The 17,221-nt window shown below is 42.9% G+C and overlaps 1 protein-coding gene across 9 annotated transcripts in view; it reads left to right on the forward strand.

Annotated features, from left to right (window-relative positions):
- wnk3.S (WNK lysine deficient protein kinase 3 S homeolog) overlaps positions 1-17,221 on the forward strand; it is a 76,020-nt gene that overhangs the window by 51,629 nt on the left and 7,170 nt on the right. Inside the window, exon 22 of one of the 9 annotated variants that reach the window (XR_005963867.1) lies at positions 8,823-9,838. The exons of the other annotated variants lie outside the window; for them this stretch is intronic. The gene's annotated coding sequence lies outside the window, so the exon portion shown is untranslated. The remainder of the gene's footprint in view (positions 1-8,822; positions 9,839-17,221) is intronic. 9 annotated transcript variants of the gene reach the window in all.

A 17,221-nucleotide genomic window follows, 5' to 3' on the forward strand; every position in this document is an offset into this window, starting at 1 on the left:
CTTGTTTCTGTTGGAAAGATACATAGTAATTGTTTCCTTCATATAGACATATGTTTCAACTGGCCGAGATAACACTTATCTTAATTTGCAGGTGCTGTATCTGTGTGTTTGCCGTTTCTGGAGTTAAGGAAATAACTTGTAACAATTTTAATTCACTTCAGTGGATCAAAGCACATATTCATTTTTCAGCATTTTGGTGACACCTACTGGCAGTAATGTAAAGGTACACTTAATATTTTATATTCACTTTCTCACTAAGAGGTTTATTGCAAATAATGAGGACGCATTGCAATCAGAAATGAAAGATTTTATTTTTGAGAAATGGTGGCACTTATTAAATATACAACAGATAGGTGGTAACTACAAGCACATTATGATTTGAAAAGATGTTTTTTTGTGTGGCATTTTAATACATGTATAATTGGAGTGTAAATTGAGCAATTTGATGAGGTCATCATGACATGACTAACGAGGGGGATTATGGGTATAAAAAGATGATCACTATCACTGTCACTTTATCCTTGATAAAGGCCCGGATGCGGGCCGAAACGTTGGATGCACAGTGTGTATTGAATAAACACGTTTGATTGAAGAAAACGGTGTGCTGGTCCATTCTATGCATGTATAAAGACTTTGACCGAGCACCCGGTCTGGAGAAAAAAGTGGACAGAGTGCAGGTGTTTGTACTATAATATAAATATATATATATATATATATATATATATATATATATATATATATATATATATATATATATATATATATATATATATATATATATATATATATATATATATATATATATTACTTCTCTCTATCCGGCATCTGCAAATGGCAGCAGCTGTCTTATTTGGTTATGCATTTATTTATTTTAAATCCTGCAGTTCCCTAGAGGACAATGAATGACTTTTGTCCTTGATGTACCAGCAATTATTATAAATCCATTATACATTAAATAGTATGTTGGCTATCTGTTATATGCAAATTGGCCCCATCAGTCCTTCAGTACCACCTCTACTTCTACCAAGAAGTTTATTGTTTAGTTAAAGGTTCTGGAGTAAAGGTCCCCATAGATGCAAAGATTTTGCTTGCCGAACGACTGATTTTAGCGAAGTCTGACCAATCCTTTGAAATTATTGTGCGGTTAGTGGGATTTGAACAATCGAACATCTTACGATTTTTCGGCCGACATCTGTCAGGAAATTGATCGGCCAGGTTAAAAAAATCTTTGTCGGTCCCAGTGCAATCTATCTATGATTGCAGGGCCAAGCAGGCAGCTCCCCTTTGTTTTCCTGGCAAATTGGTCTTTTTAGTTGATGGACAATTCGTACCATTGTTCCGAGATAATCTGGGTCTCACGATGACGATCGGATCCTATGGCCAGTTTAAATAACAGTTTACTCCAGGTTAATACTGCTATGTGAAACCCTTTTATTTTTGTTTGCACAGATATTAATGATGAGAGAAGTATTATAGAGAAAATGCATATGCTTTATTGAGTACTCATTAGCTGCATAAGTAATAATACGTTTGCAGCGTTGTAATGGAAAGATCTGACAGCTCTGCAGTATTTATATGATATGCTGGCAAAGCACTTTATATTTCTGTCAGTGAATATATAATGGCCGTTGGATATAGACTGGCAAATCCATCAAAGCTTACCGTACTTTGTCACTGTGAAAAAAAAAAATGTACTGCTACCCTCTCGTACCATTAAGAAAATATAAATGCAGTTTCTCTTGCCTAGATTAGGGGGGCATAGGCACCAAGGGGATGAAGTTCCTGTTGCTTGGAGAATGGACACTAAGAGATTAAAGTGATACTGACACTAAAAAGCAACTTTTTAAAATATGAATGTACATATAAAAAAATCGGCCGTCTAAGAAACTTTCGGGAGGTGTGGAGACAGTCTCTCATGTGCTGCAGATAGTCTCTCATGGCTAACATTTGTCCAGGCTCCACTGAGAGATTCTGTGTGTCACGCCTACCCTTGAGAACTGAAATGCTCAGCCTTTTCGAGGATCTTTCACAACCTCTCAGATTCAGGAGTAATACAACAGGTGCCCTACCCAGAAAGAGGTCAGGGTTTCTATGCCAATCTGTTTCATCGTACCCACAAAGTCCTATAGTCCTGATCTAGACCTGAAGGCTGTTAACAAATATGTCAGAAGACAATATTTCAAGATGGAATCTATCCAGTCTGTGCTGTTATCAATAGAGAAGGGGGAGTTCATGGCAGTGATCGACATCAGGGCTGCATACCTTCATGTGCCAATACATCACAACCATTCCAGAGTCTTTCGCTTTTTTGCTGCAGAAGAACACTTCAGAGACTGATCCTACACCATCAAAGAAGGATACACGGGGGAACTGGATCACAAGATACTTGTAACGAGCCCAGTTCAGGAGTCAATGGAATAGTGGCTTTGGCCAGTGACTCTTCAGTCAGGAAAACATTTTCCCAACCACTCCTGGATGGTCATAACGACAAACAAAGTCTACAGGGCTGGGGAGGAGTCTTAGGAGATTACACAGTACAAGGCAGATGGAACCCAGGAGAAAGGTCACTCCCCATCAACATCCTAGAACTGAAGGCGATTCGACTGATTGGGCAGACATCCTAAAGGTGGCCATAGACGTAGAGATTTGCTCGTTTAGCGAGGTCGCCAAACTAGCAGATCTCTCCCTGATATGTCCAAATTGAAGTGGGCGATATTGGGCTGATCCAATCGTGGGCCAGGCGGCCCTTGTGGACGCACAACGAATTCTACTATGGACAGCAAGGAATGTGCCAGCCATTTCCGCGGTACACATACCCAGAGTAGACAACTGGGTAGTCGCGAAACAGTGGATCAGGGTGAGTGGACAATTAGCAAAGGAAAGATACCCTGGGAGCACACTGATACTCTCAACCTCTGTTTGCAACACGTGAAGAGCTGCCTCGGTAAGTTTAGTAGTCATAAACAATGACAGTGTACCAAGGAGGGAGAAATTCAGAGTTAAATGTCGCTTAAAAATCCATATTTTATTGTTCCATTATAATAGGTACTCTGTCGCATAAAAGAACCATAGCTTAACGTGTTTAGTGGCTATCCAGCCACTTTCTCAAAAGCACACTGGTTCGAACAAAGCTCAGGTATAAATCAAGGGAAGTCCTACCCATAAAATCATTAATGCGCTGCTCACCACAGAAAAACATTACAAGTGAGCAAACATAATAAGGTTGCAATTGACCAAACAAAAGGAAAAAAGATCAGGGCAAGAAGAGTCTGCATCCGGAAGTTTTTCAACAGATGGTGGCACAGTTAGTTCTCTGAAAGTGCAGGTGTCAGCCCTCTCTGTCTTTTTTCAACAGCAGCTGGCGTTGCGACCAAATGTCAAAATGGTCCTACAGGGTGCAATGAGACTGGTTCCACCAAACCGTCATCCAATCTCAATGGGATCTCAGTCTAGTTCTATCCGTGATGCAGGATTAGCCATTGCCCACATTGATGGTTAAAGCAGTATTTCTCCTGGCCATTACATCAGCTAGACGAGTCTCTGAGTTGACAGCCCTGTCCTGGAGGCCTCCGTTTATGATCTTCCATGAGGATAAGGTGGAGTTACGACCAACTCCTGATTTTCTTCCGAAAGGTGGTGTCTCAATTCCACATTAGTCAGGACATAGTGGCCCTTTCTTTCTGTCCAAATCCCAAGATGCTGCTGGAACGAAAGCTACACACGCTGGATGTAGTTCGAACTCTACAAGCGTACATTGCAGTTACTAAGAATATAAGAAAAGTGGATACTCTGTTCATCTTACTGGAGGGACCTAGGAAGGGCCTCTGTGCATCAAAAGCTACAATCTCAAGATGGATCAAGTTAAGGTGACCAGATTTCTCGAGAGAAATCTGGGGACAAGTTAAAAATAGCGGCGCACACAGTGCGCCGAGGCAAAATTTTTAGGTCACGCCCACTTTTAAAACCACACCCCCACAAACCACTCCCATTTTCCTGTACACGCCCCCTAAATTCTTGCATGCTTCAGCACAAAAAAATAAAAATGTCTTACCTGTCACTGGGTCACCCATTATACTGTAGCTATGTAAGTTTCAGAATGGCTATGGCACATTAACTGAAAATTGGAAAATAAGTCAGTTGGGCTACATTAATATATATGAAATAACAGTCCATTCAAGTAATGCCTTTTCAAATGTTTATTAACTCACTTTTAGTAGCAGCATCTGCAACACTTAAAGCATGGAAAATCAGGGCCTTTGTCTTCATACAAACAATTTACATTACAATTTAAATACATATGTTTTGCTGCTCCTGCCTGGGCATAGCCCTGGTAACCAGGATACAATTTCAAATTCTTAAAGAACTGAAAACAGTTTAAATACAGTTTAAATACACATGTCTTGCTGCTGCCTGGGCACAGCCCTGGAACCTGGACACAAGTTCAAATTCTTAGAGAACTGAAGTTACTTAGAAAACAGTTTAAATACAGTTTAAATACACATGTCTTGTTGCTGCCTGGGCACAGCCCTGGAACCTGGACACAAGTTCAAATTCTTAGAGAACTGAAGTTACTTAGAAAACAGTTTAAATACAGTTTAAATACACATGTTTTGCTGCTGCCTGGACATAGCCCTGGCCTGGAAACAACTTCACAGTTCAAATAACTTAAGATAGTGTAATAGACAGACAAATGAGGATGATGCAAAGGTCACCTCCAGCCTGCAGATGGCAGTGTTAGGTAATCCGGAAACAGTAAGGCTGAGAAGACTGCTAGGGCACCAATGGTAGCTTTCAAACAGATCACCCTATGCAAAGAGTTGCTCTTGATATATTGGGACCTCTACCAGAAACCCACAAAGGTAACAAGTACATATTAGTGATTGGTGATTATTTCTCTAAATAGACTGGAGGTGACCTTTGCATCATCCTCATTTGTCTGTCTATTACAATACTTAGAAAATAGTTTAAATGCACCTGGGCATGGCCCTGGAACCTGTCTTGAAGAATATAACACTGTTGCCTGGAACAACTTAACAGTTCAAAATACTTAAAGATAAAGATACTTAGCAAATAGTTTAAATGCACCTGGGCATGGCCCTGGAATGGATCAGAACCTGTCTTGAAGAAGATGGCCCTGCTGCCTGGAAACAACTTCACAGTTCAAAATACTTAAAGATAAAGATACTTAGCAAATAGTTTAAATGCACCTGGGCATGGCCCTGGAATGGATCAGAACCTGTCTTGAAGAATATAACACTGTTGCCTGGAACAACTTAACAGTTCAAAATACTTAAAGATAAAGATACTTAGCAAATAGTTTAAATGCACCTGGGCATGGCCCTGGAATGGATCCGAACCTGTCTTGAAGAAGATGGCCCTGCTGCCTGGAAACAACTTCACAGTTCAAAATACTTAAAGATAAAGATACTTAGCAAATAGTTTAAATGCACCTGGGCATGGCCCTGGAATGGATCAGAACCTGTCTTGAAGAATATAACACTGTTGCCTGGAACAACTTAGCAGTTCAAAATACTTAAAGATAAAGATACTTAGCAAATAGTTTAAATGCACCTGGGCATGGCCCTGGAATGGATCCGAACCTGTCTTGAAGAAGATGGCCCTGCTGCCTGGAAACAACTTCACAGTTCAAAATACTTAAAGATAAAGATACTTAGCAAATAGTTTAAATGCACCTGGGCATGGCCCTGGAATGGATCAGAACCTGTCTTGAAGAATATAACACTGTTGCCTGGAACAACTTAACAGTTCAAAATACTTAAAGATAAAGATACTTAGCAAATAGTTTAAATGCACCTGGGCATGGCCCTGGAATGGATCCGAACCTGTCTTGAAGAAGATGGCCCTGCTGCCTGGAAACAACTTCACAGTTCAAAATACTTAAAGATAAAGATACTTAGCAAATAGTTTAAATGCACCTGGGCATGGCCCTGGATTGGAATGGATCAGAACCTGTCTTGAAGAAGATGGCCCTGCTGCCTGGAAACAACTTCACAGTTCAAAATACTTAAAGATAAAGATACTTAGCAAATAGTTTAAATGCACCTGGGCATGGCCCTGGATTGGAATGGATCCGAACCTGTCTTGAAGAAGATGGCCCTGCTGCCTGGAAACAACTTCACAGTTCAAAATACTTAAAGATAAAGATACTTAGCAAATAGTTTAAATGCACCTGGGCATGGCCCTGGATTGGAATGGATCAGAACCTGTCTTGAAGAAGATGGCCCTGCTGCCTGGAAACAACTTCACAGTTCAAAATACTTAAAGATAAAGATACTTAGCAAATAGTTTAAATGCACCTGGGCATGGCCCTGGATTGGAATGGATCCGAACCTGTCTTGAAGAAGATGGCCCTGCTGCCTGGAAACAACTTCACAGTTCAAAATACTTAAAGATAAAGATACTTAGCAAATAGTTTAAATGCACCTGGGCATGGCCCTGGATTGGAATGGATCCGAACCTGTCTTGAAGAAGATGGCCCTGCTGCCTGGAAACAACTTCACAGTTCAAAATACTTAGAAAATAGTTTAAATGCTGTAACTGGGCATGGCCCTGGAACCTGTCTTGAAGAAGATAATAACACTGTTGCCTGGAAACAAACTTAACAGTTCAAAATACTTAAAGATACTTAAAATAGGTTTCAATCCAGGGCCATGCCCAGGTGCATTTAAACTGTCTTGAAGATGGCCCTGCTGCTTGGACATACCTCTTACTTTAAATACTACTGCTGCTGGCATTTGAGTTAGGCCAAACAAGTCATAATACCTAACACTTATATTTCTCAGAACAGTGTATCTTTTCAAGAATGTCTTTTCTACTTGCTAATTCAGCAGCAAATTCCTGGCATGTCATTGGAAAGTTTACCAATACTGTAAGCATAGAATTAACAGACTGTACACTTAAACGTGATCGATTGGATGTCCACATCATGTTCATAGCAGAAAAAACTCTCTCCACAGGTGCATTGGATCCAGGCAAACAAAGTGTTATCTCTACCAATTTTTGTAACTCAAGACAAGGAACCATCTTTTCTTTAAAATGGGAAAAAATCTGACTCCATCTCTGACAAATTGACAGATTATCAGAGTTCCATTCCTGCAATTTTGTATCTGTTGTAAAACATTTTAAATAGCTAATTTCATCAAACAAGTCATCCTCCTTTATATCTAACAGATCTGACTTACTCTTAAAAAACTGAACAGCCTCCTCAAAGGACTGCCTATCAGGTACATTTTTTAGTAAAACACACTCAGTTTTATCAATGTGATCAAAATGAGCACACCAAGCATTCAAGTAATCTACGCCTGTATTATAAAACTCATTAGAAACATGAAGGTAGTCCTCTTTGGTATACAAGCCATCTTCTTCAAGACAAGTCAGTGTGGCTTTTACCACAGATGGGATAAAATTCTCATCTCTTCGTGCAGTCATCTTTCGAACTAATTCACTTACAATCAATGAAGACTAAACAGCAGTTCCTTCTTGTGTTTCAACCTTCTTAATAGTATCATGAAAAAGAGGTAGGGTTGCATTGGAAAATTGTAGCCAAAGCTCAGTGCAAGGATCAGAGAACCATCTCTTCAAGACAATTGGACATTTGTCTTCAGATAAGAAAAATGATTTTAATGCTGGGTAAAGGTCAAGAATTCTTCTTAAGGCTGGTAGCAAAGATAACCACCTGACATTGCTAGAGCTAAGAACTTCCTTCCACTCTTGCCCAACAAAATCACAAAATTCTTTGAGGCGTTCAACTCTAACTGTGAAGATATGAAAATATCCAAAAATCTTTGAAACTACACCATGAATATCTAGAGGGATCATACCAAAACTGGCGTGTGCAGAGTTATGCACAATGTGTGCCACACAGCCTAATGCCACAACATTTCTGTTAAGAGATTCTCTAACTTTAGTAATAACATTATTGCCCTTTTTTCTTTTCAATCCACCAAAATTAGTGTTAGTGTTATCAGCAGATATGCCAATTACTTTGTTTTCTATATGCAACCTACTAATAACCTGGAGGGTTTTCTTCGACAAAATCTCAGCAGTTTCTCCTTCAAGCTCAAAAAAGTCAACCAATTTAGTGTGTATCTGCACTTGACCACCACCCTGTGACTCATTACCAACAAGGACATATCTCAACAGTATAGGAAAAAGTTTTATATGGCTATGGTTTGAAGCATCAATCAGTAAGGTAACAAATGAAGTTCTCTCTAAATCTTGAGTAACCATTTCAGTTGCCCACCTAGTCATCACATTAGTTACAATTAGTTCACATTTTGTTCTCGAACAACTAAATTTGCTCTCATAGAATTTCTTAATTAAATGTGAAGAACAGTCCATTGACCTAAAACTATGATGATGCTTTATTGTATGGAATGCATATGTTCCTTCTTGAAGTGCCAAGTGTAACTCACTTTTATCAGGTAACAATTTTTTAAAAAATGTGTTTACTTTTGAAGTACCAGCTTGAGACAGCTGTGCCCTTTTATGTTTTTTACAAGCTATATGGTCAGTTACAGATGCTCGCCCACCACTTGCGATAGTAAAAGATATCTTACACATTGAACAGAAAGCTGAGTTTTCATTTTCTCCTGGCCTGAGAAATGGAAATTCTTTTCGTATAGAGTCAGTCAATACACACTTGCGTTTTTTTAGTTGTTTCGGCATCCTGTTGGTCTTTCAAGAACGTAGCTGTAAAAAATCCTTCAACAAAGAAAAAGCTTGTTAGAATCAAACAAACATATTGCTGAATTTGCAACCTATTAAGTTGTTATCCTAATTAGTTACTTACCTATTTCTAGACTTCGTATCCTGTGTAAGATGATACTTGTGAGAATGGGTGACTTGAAGAAGAAATCCGACCTTGACTTGAAGAAGAAATCCGACCTTGACTTGAAGAAGAAATCCGACCTTGACTTGAAGAAGGCATCTGACTTGACAAAGAAATCTGACTTGACAAAGAAATCCAGCAGAGATATCCTGTAAATAAAGAGACACATTAGTACTACATCAGCAACACTCGGAGTCTGGCAGGTCAGACTCCTAACACTGCTTTTTAAGGACTTACCTGTTTATCCTGGCATGTAAATATTCAACATGGCAATTGTGAGATGGATGGAAGGATGACCGACTTGGAATGCTTGAAGCAGGAGTCTGACTTTGAAGAAATCCAACTGTGAAGAAGTCCAGCAGAGATATCCTGTAAATAAAGAGACACATTAGTACTACATCAGCAACACTCGGAGTCTGGCAGGTCAGACTCCTAACACTGCTTTTTAAGGACTTACCTGTTTATCCTGGCATGTAAATATTCAACATGGCAGTTGTGAGATGGATGGAAGGATGACCGGCTTGGAATGCTTGAAGCAGGAGTGACTTTGAAGGAATCCAACTGTGAAGAAGTCCAGCAGAGATATCCTGTAAATAAAGAGACACATTAGTACTACATCAGCAACACTCGGAGTCTGGCAGGTCAGACTCCTAACACTGCTTTTTAAGGACTTACCTGTTTATCCTGGCATGTAAATATTCAACATGGCAATTGTGAGATGGATGGAAGGATGACCGGCTTGGAATGCTTGAAGCAGGAGTCTGACTTTGAAGAAATCCAACTGTGAAGAAGTCCAGCAGAGATATCCTGTAAATAAAGAGACACATTAGTACTACATCAGCAACACTCGGAGTCTGGCAGGTCAGACTCCTAACACTGCTTTTTAAGGACTTACCTGTTTATCCTGGCATGTAAATATTCAACATGGCAATTGTGAGATGGATGGAAGGATGAAGGAGCAGATGCAGTGCTTGGGACCAAAGTAAAGTAAGTGGGTATTTTACATTTTTCCTTTGAAGCTGAAATAGGATCATCTCTTGGGTGTGCTTGCCTGTCACCACGGAAACCCTTCAGCATATGTGCTGTAAACAGACAGGAGAGCAACGGTCTTTCAGGACAATGCCTCAAGGTTTAACTGCCACCCACCTCCCTGCCGTATTATTAGTATTCCTCCCCGCTGCCATATCTGCAACAATAACGTGGTCCTCGGCGCACCTGCCCAATTGTCAGGTAGGAGTCGGTACCGGAGAAACAAGGAGCTCAATAGCAAAAGTTCAAAAAAGGGATCCTCCCAGCGAATCATTACATTATAATGATTGCTTATTTTCAACAGCCACTGCCTTGTCCAAAATTAATGAAATTCCTTTTGGCTGATGGTATGGGAATTACATCTCTGCAAAAGCTGGAATAGAGATGGTTGCCTTTCCTTGCTTTACCGTATGTCATTTAATTATTGAAGGCACAGAATCAGAATGTGTCTAAATGAAAGAACTTGTTTTCTTATTTTCTTATAGTATAAGAGTCTGTGTATTAGCCAAAAGGAATTTCATTAATTTTGGACAAGGCAGTGGCTGTTGAAAATAAGCAATCATTATAATGTAATGATTCGCTGGGAGGATAGGGAAAAGCAGAATAACTAATGTACAGAACAACTCCCTGGTCTGCCCCTTCCAGCGGCAGATCCCCATTTGCTGCCCATCGATTAACCGCCGCACAGCGCCACAACAGCCGCAGAAGCGAAGGCGAGTCAGTTAACTGGACAGGAAAGTAGCAGCTGCTGCTTACGTCTCAATGTGCCTGAGAAAAAGAAGAAGAATGGTCGGCAGGTGCCGGATACTCACCATAGTCACCCTCAGTCTCGCCTGCGCACTGCGCAATGATGTTACGCGCGGACAAGTGCGACTCCGACCAATGGGATCCCTACAAAGTACAACACTGACTGGCTGCTGCAGCTAACTAAGCCAGGGGCCAGGGCTCACCTGCCTTCCCTTGCTGCTACCTTGTCCTCCGTCCGCGTCCGTGACTCCTGCTCCTCTGGTCTGGTGAGTCCTGTCTGGTCTCCATCCACTGCGCAACTGTGCACATTGAGGGCAGGGACAACTATATAACCTCCTGCGGCCCAGCCCTTTCTCCTTGGCGCCAAAATATAGCCAATAGAAGTAGGTCAGTCTGGAACTCTACGACTTGACAGATGTTTCCTGTGGCCAACCAGGGCTCCTAATTCACGGGGATGCAGCCAGGCATACACGGGGACTTTTAAATTAATGGCCATTTTAGGGGGACACTTCACGGGGCAATTTTTGACGGGGCACAGGGTCTTGAAACGGGGCATGTCCCTGTGAAACGGGGACGAATGGTAACCTTAGATCAAGTCCACCATCCTCCAAGCTTACACGGTCAAGGTAAGCCTCCGCCCTTTGGGATTCTAGCTCACTCTACTAGATCCCTCAGCACTTCTTGGGCAGTATACCACCAGGCTTCCACTGAACAGGTTTGTAGGGCTGCAGTGTGGTCCTTCTTCTCCAGGTTTTATAAGATACATACCCTCTCATTAGCTGAAATGAGCTTTGGGAGGAAGGTGTAATTTTCTAAGCACTGTGGATTAGGTCCAGCCCTCATGGGTAGCTTTGGGACGTCCCCAATCTAGGCAATAGAAAGATTTTTGTACTTACGTACTTTTTTCTTGTCCTACATTGGGGGACACAGGCCCTCCCTCCCTGTAGTACTCAAAACTCAATTCAAATTCAGTTTTTAGTTCAGTTTGAATTTCAGTCCAGTTGGATTATAGTTTTCTCTGTTAAGCTCACACAGGCAGCATAGGTGCACAATATTTAATTGTAGGAGGAAGGGGTTCCTCCTCTGTTTGCACTTTTAGTTAATGGTAGAGTTGTCTTCCTTCTTCGGCCTGAGAACTGAGGGTAAAAGAAGTAGGTAGGGGATGAAGCCCAGTGCTGGAGGAGGAGCTTCTTTAACCTCTTAGTGTCCATTCTCCAAGCAAAAGGAATTTCACCCCCATGATGCCTGTGTCCCCCAATGTAGGACAAGAGAAAAGGATTTAATGGTAAGTACAAAAATCAATTTTTCAAGGAGCTTGAAAAGGGGTTGTTCACCTGTAGGTTCACTTTTAGTATGATGTACAGAGTGATATTCTGAGACAATTTGCATTTCTTTTTTTTTATTTTTTTTTTATTATTTAATTTTTATACAGCAGTTTTGCAATTTGGTTACTAGGGTCCAAAATATCCTAGCGACAATGCATTGATTTGAATAAGTGACTGGAATATGAATAAGAGAGGCCTAAATAGAAAGATGAGTAATAAAAAGCAATAACAATAAATTTGTAGCCTTACAGAGCATTTAGTTTTTAGACCGGGTCAGTGTCCCCCATTTGAAACCTGGAAAGAGTCCGAAGAAGAAGGCAAATAAGATCCGTTATCTGGAAAACTCCAGGGCATTCTGGATAACAGGTCCCACACCTGTACTAAATGTTAACTTAAAGAAATTAGTTTTTTGTTTTTTTTTCTTTTCCCTTTTGGTTGTAAAAATGCAGAAGAAAAACTTAAAGGGGTCTGCTAAACTTTTTTAAATAAACCCAGTAGTATTTTCTCTGTCGTCTAAGGGGGACAAAGGGGTGATGGGGTTAAGCTCCATCCTCCGGAGGCAGGACACTTGAATATTAATTAAAGTGGGCGTGGCCATGTGTCTTACCCCCACATACCATACACTAGCATCCAGTTTTTTAAGTGTCCTGCTCATGGGAGGATGGACGTGCACAAGACGGAAAGAGTCTCTACAGATATTCTATGTTCAGCCTCAGCTGATACCCGGGGTGATACCCAAGGCAGAGATAGGTTGACCCCCTAAGTGGTGCTACACACTGGGGTTAAATCCCTAGCTTTGTCTATAACAACCACCCACAGGGTCCCTGCATGGAATTCTTCATGCAGATGCTCTGGCCAGTGTGTGTGTGGGGGGGTAAGTAGCACAGACGCCTTCTAGGTCATTGCCTTGATACCTGGGGTCCCCCCCCTTCTGCCCCCCCCTCCCCTCGTCTCCTTGCCCTCTGTCTCAGGGCTTCTGGCTGCTCCTTACAGTTCGGCCTTGGGAAGAAGAATGTGCGCATCTAGCTTCAGAAGCAGCAGCGTTTTGAAGTCACTTGGGCAGTAGAGAGAGAGACACGCGCATGGTCGCATGTCAATGGAACGCACGCTGCATTCCAGCGGTCATTTTGCCCGTGGTTCTTCAGTCTACCTGCTAGCAGGGCGCAGAGGGGACGCAGAACTCTTGGTACAGTTCTGCTTACAGTTTCTGCCTACAGCCGATGAACTCTGCACACCTACCTCGCATTCATAACATTGCAGAAGGTAGGCCAGTGGCTTTATTCACCAGGGCAGGGGGAAAAGTCTCCGCTACAGCACAGGTGAGGTATTTGGCCTGCACTAAGTGCCAGGTCAGCCCTCAGAGTCAAGGGTCTGGGACCTCAACAGAACCCCCTCCACCACTATGGGCAGTGCAACTTTCCCAGTCTCTTGTCTCCTTACAGGGATTACCTGCTATAGCAGATAATTTGGGAAAGGCCCTAGCTAAGCTTAGCCACAAATCCTCTGCTAAGTGCAAACGGGGTGAAGATGCAAAAGGCAATACCGCTAACCAGTCTAACTCTGAGCAGTCTTCTCCTGAACAACTCTCTTCCCATTCCGAGGGAGAAGTTTATTCCTCTGGTTCTTCATCCACAGATGAAGAGGAGCACCAGGAGGAGGGAAGAGACCGGGATATTCCGCATGATGTCTAAATCATCTCCCAAGCAACGGGAGGAAAGAGTACCTTCCTCCCACAGGCCAAGAGTAGAGCCACCACAAGTAAACGAAGGGGAAGATTTTTTTCATGGCCAAAGTGGCAGGTTCTTGAGACGGAACAATTCACCACAAAGGTCTCACGTTTGTTCCAAGGGCGGCGAGAAGAACCGTACCCTTTATGGAAGACCAACAGGCCATACAACAAGCCTTCAGGAGAGAAGACTACCTCGGCATGACGGGGCACCCCCTCCAGAATCGTTGCAGCTAATTGGGGGGAAATTGTTACGATTCCGGAAGGTTTGGATTCAGCATTCTTCGGATGCCTGGGTCAATGAAATTTTTTTATGGAAGGATATCATCTGGACTTTATAACCATCCCACCCAGGAGGTTCATCATTTCCAGGGTTCTAACCAACCCCAGAAAGAAACAACCCTTTTTGGATTGCGCAGAAAGTATGGTGACACCCGGAGTAATTGTTCCCTACCTACAACAGAGAGATTCTCAGATTTTTACTCAAATCTATTCATGGTTCCCAAGAAGGATGGCTCAGTCGAGACCAGTGCTCGGTCTCAAGGGCCTCAACAAATTTATTCTGTTCGGTTCAAGATGGAAACACTGCGTTCATTGATCCGAGGGATGGAGAAAGGACAGCTAATGATGTCCCTGGACATCAAGGATGCCTACCTACATGTCCCAATATGGCCCCCCCATCACCGTTACCTTTGTTTTGCCTTCGCGAACAGACACTATCAATTTGTGGCGCTGCCGTTCAGACTCTCGTCGGCTCCCAGGGTGTTCACCAAAATAATGGCAGTGACAGCAGCCACACTGAGGTTACAAGGGATATCCGTGACACCTTACCTTGACGACCTCCTTCTCAAATCGCGATCGGAGGTTAGGGCCCAAGAGGATCTGAAGTGGCCAATTTTGCTACTTCGTGACTTCGGTTGGACCATCAATTGGTCAAAATCCAACCTGAGTCCCAGTCACAGGATGACATTCCTAGGCCTAGTATTCAACACAACGATTCATACTGTAAGCCTACCCCAGGAAAAACAAATCAAAATCATAGAGCAAGTCGGCTCCTTACTCAGCAACAACACAACGACAGTCCACAGAGCAATGCAAGTACTGGGAACAATGGTGTCTGCAATAGAAGCAGTTCCGTTTGCTCAGATACACCTCCGCCCACTTCAGGCCAGCATTCTAACAACTTGGAAAGGGGGACTGCTGTCCCAGCCTCTAGCCTTACCTCAACCAACAAGGACAGCGCTACAGTGGTGGCTCAAGCCGAACAATCTAGCCACGGGTCTCTCATGGGCAACTCCAGAGTGGAATGTGCTGTCCACAGACGCCAGTCCAGGGCTTGGGTGCAGCATGGGAACATCAGTCTGCAGAAGGTCAATGGTCTCCCGGGGAATCCAGACTACCCATAAACATACTGGAACTCAGAGCTGTAAAGCTAGTGTTAGGTCAGTGGACACAGTTGCTAAAAGGAAAACCAGTACACATCCAGAGTGACTGCCACCACAGTGGTGTACATAAATCGCCAAGGGGGAACTCGAAGTCAAGCGGCGCTGGCGGAGGCCAGACAGATTCTTCACTGGGCAGAGCTCAATCTAGTAAAGTTGTCCGCAATACACATGCCGGGAGTCTCCATCACAAAGGCAGACTTCCTCAGTCGGAACCAGCTAGACCCATGGGAATGGGAACTACACCCAAACACGTTCAAACTGCTTGTATATCCTTGGGGGCAGCCAAGCATCGACCTGATGGCATCCAGATTCAATAGAAAAGTAACGATTTTTGGTCGCTATTGAGACCCCATAGCAGCAGGGGTGGATGCTGTGACACAGCATTGGAAGTGCAACCTAGAATACGTTTTCCCTCCTCTTCCAATATTACCACGGGTCCTCAAATGATCAAGCAGTCTCGATCGACAGTAATAGTAGTGGCCCCATTCTGGCCACGGAGGACCTGGTTCACCGACCTTCAGGAGATGTCAGTGACACAGCCAATCCGGCTAGAGACCAGACCAGACCTTCTTCAGAAGGGGCCTATAGTACATCACAATCCCGGACTGTTTGCTTTGACGGGATGGCTGTTGAGGCATCCATCTGGCAAAGACAAGGTTTAGTGGAAGACATCATCGGCACCATGTTTAAAAACTCGCAAGCCTTCCTCATCCAAATCATATCATATGGTGTGGCACTCTTATTTTCAATGGTGTAACAAATCTGGATTTCCCTTTCTTGAACATGACATTCCACATGTACTGGCATTCTTACAGCAAGGGCTTCAGCTTGGTCTTGAACTTAGCTCTCTTAAAGTTCAAGTATCGGCCTTGTCCGCTCTATTCAGTTTTGACTGGCGAACGAAGATTTGATATGTACTTTTTTACAAGGAGAAGCCCACATCGCTCCTCTGTTCCACCCTCCAGTAGCTGGATGGGACCTCAACTTGGTGCTGGAACCTTACTCGACCCACCATTTGAGCCGCTGGGTTCAGTCTCTTATACATGGATTACCTGGAAGGTGGTGTTCCTCATGGCAATATCTTCCACCAGGAGAGTGTCTGAATTTAGCGCTCTGTCATGCCAGATGCCGTACCTAATCTTTCATAAGGACAAAGCCGTTCTATGCACAGTCCCTAGTTTTCTACCTAAGGTGGTATCTGCATTCCATGTCAATCAAGAAATTATTGTTCCGTCCCTGTGTCCGGAACCGAAGAATGACAAGGAACACCGACTACACAAGCTAGATGTAGTCAGGGCTCTACGGTGGTACATAGATCGGACAAGATCCTTCCAAAAATCTCAATCCCTGTTTGTCCTTCCATCTGGCCCTCGCATGAGTCAGGAGGCCTCAAAAACATCTATCTCTAGATGGATCAAAGAATCAATCAAACAAGCCTACGCTGTCAAGGGTAAAGCACCACCTGATGGAATCAAGGCCCACTCCACTAGGGCGGTGGGAGCTTCCTGGGCATGGCATAACTCCTTGGAGCAGATCTGCAGGGTGGCTACCTGGTCGTCTACCCACAGCTTTACGAAATTTTACAAAGTTGACACATTTTCTTCCACCAAGGCTTCCCTCAGACAGAAGGTGTTACAATCTGTAATTCATAAAATTCAACAACCAATTACACTTGCTCCCACCCTGCTGTATCTGGGACTGCTTTGTTAAGTCCCCATCATCCCTGTGTCCCCCTTAGACGACAGAGAAAACAGAATTTTTAATACTCATCGTTAAATCTGTTTCTCTGTAGTCGAAAGGGGGACACAGGGCTTCCCACCCTTGGGCGAGCTTACCGTTTTGGTTGCTTATGAATAACCTCGGTTTGCGGTTCTGCCTGTTATGGTTAAAGTTTAATTTATAGTTTCCGTTCGCAGCTTTTGGAACAAACTGAATGCTAGTGTATGGTGTGTGTGGGGGTTAGCCACATGGCCACGCCCACTTTAATTAATATTCAAGTGTCCTGCCTCCGGAGGATGGAGCTTAACCCCATAGTCCCTGTGTCCCCCTTTCGACTACAGAGAAACAGATTTAACTGTGAGTATTAAAAATCCTGTTT

Source organism: Xenopus laevis, chromosome 8S, assembly GCF_017654675.1.
Source record: "Xenopus laevis strain J_2021 chromosome 8S, Xenopus_laevis_v10.1, whole genome shotgun sequence".
NCBI lineage: Eukaryota > Metazoa > Chordata > Amphibia > Anura > Pipidae > Xenopus > Xenopus laevis.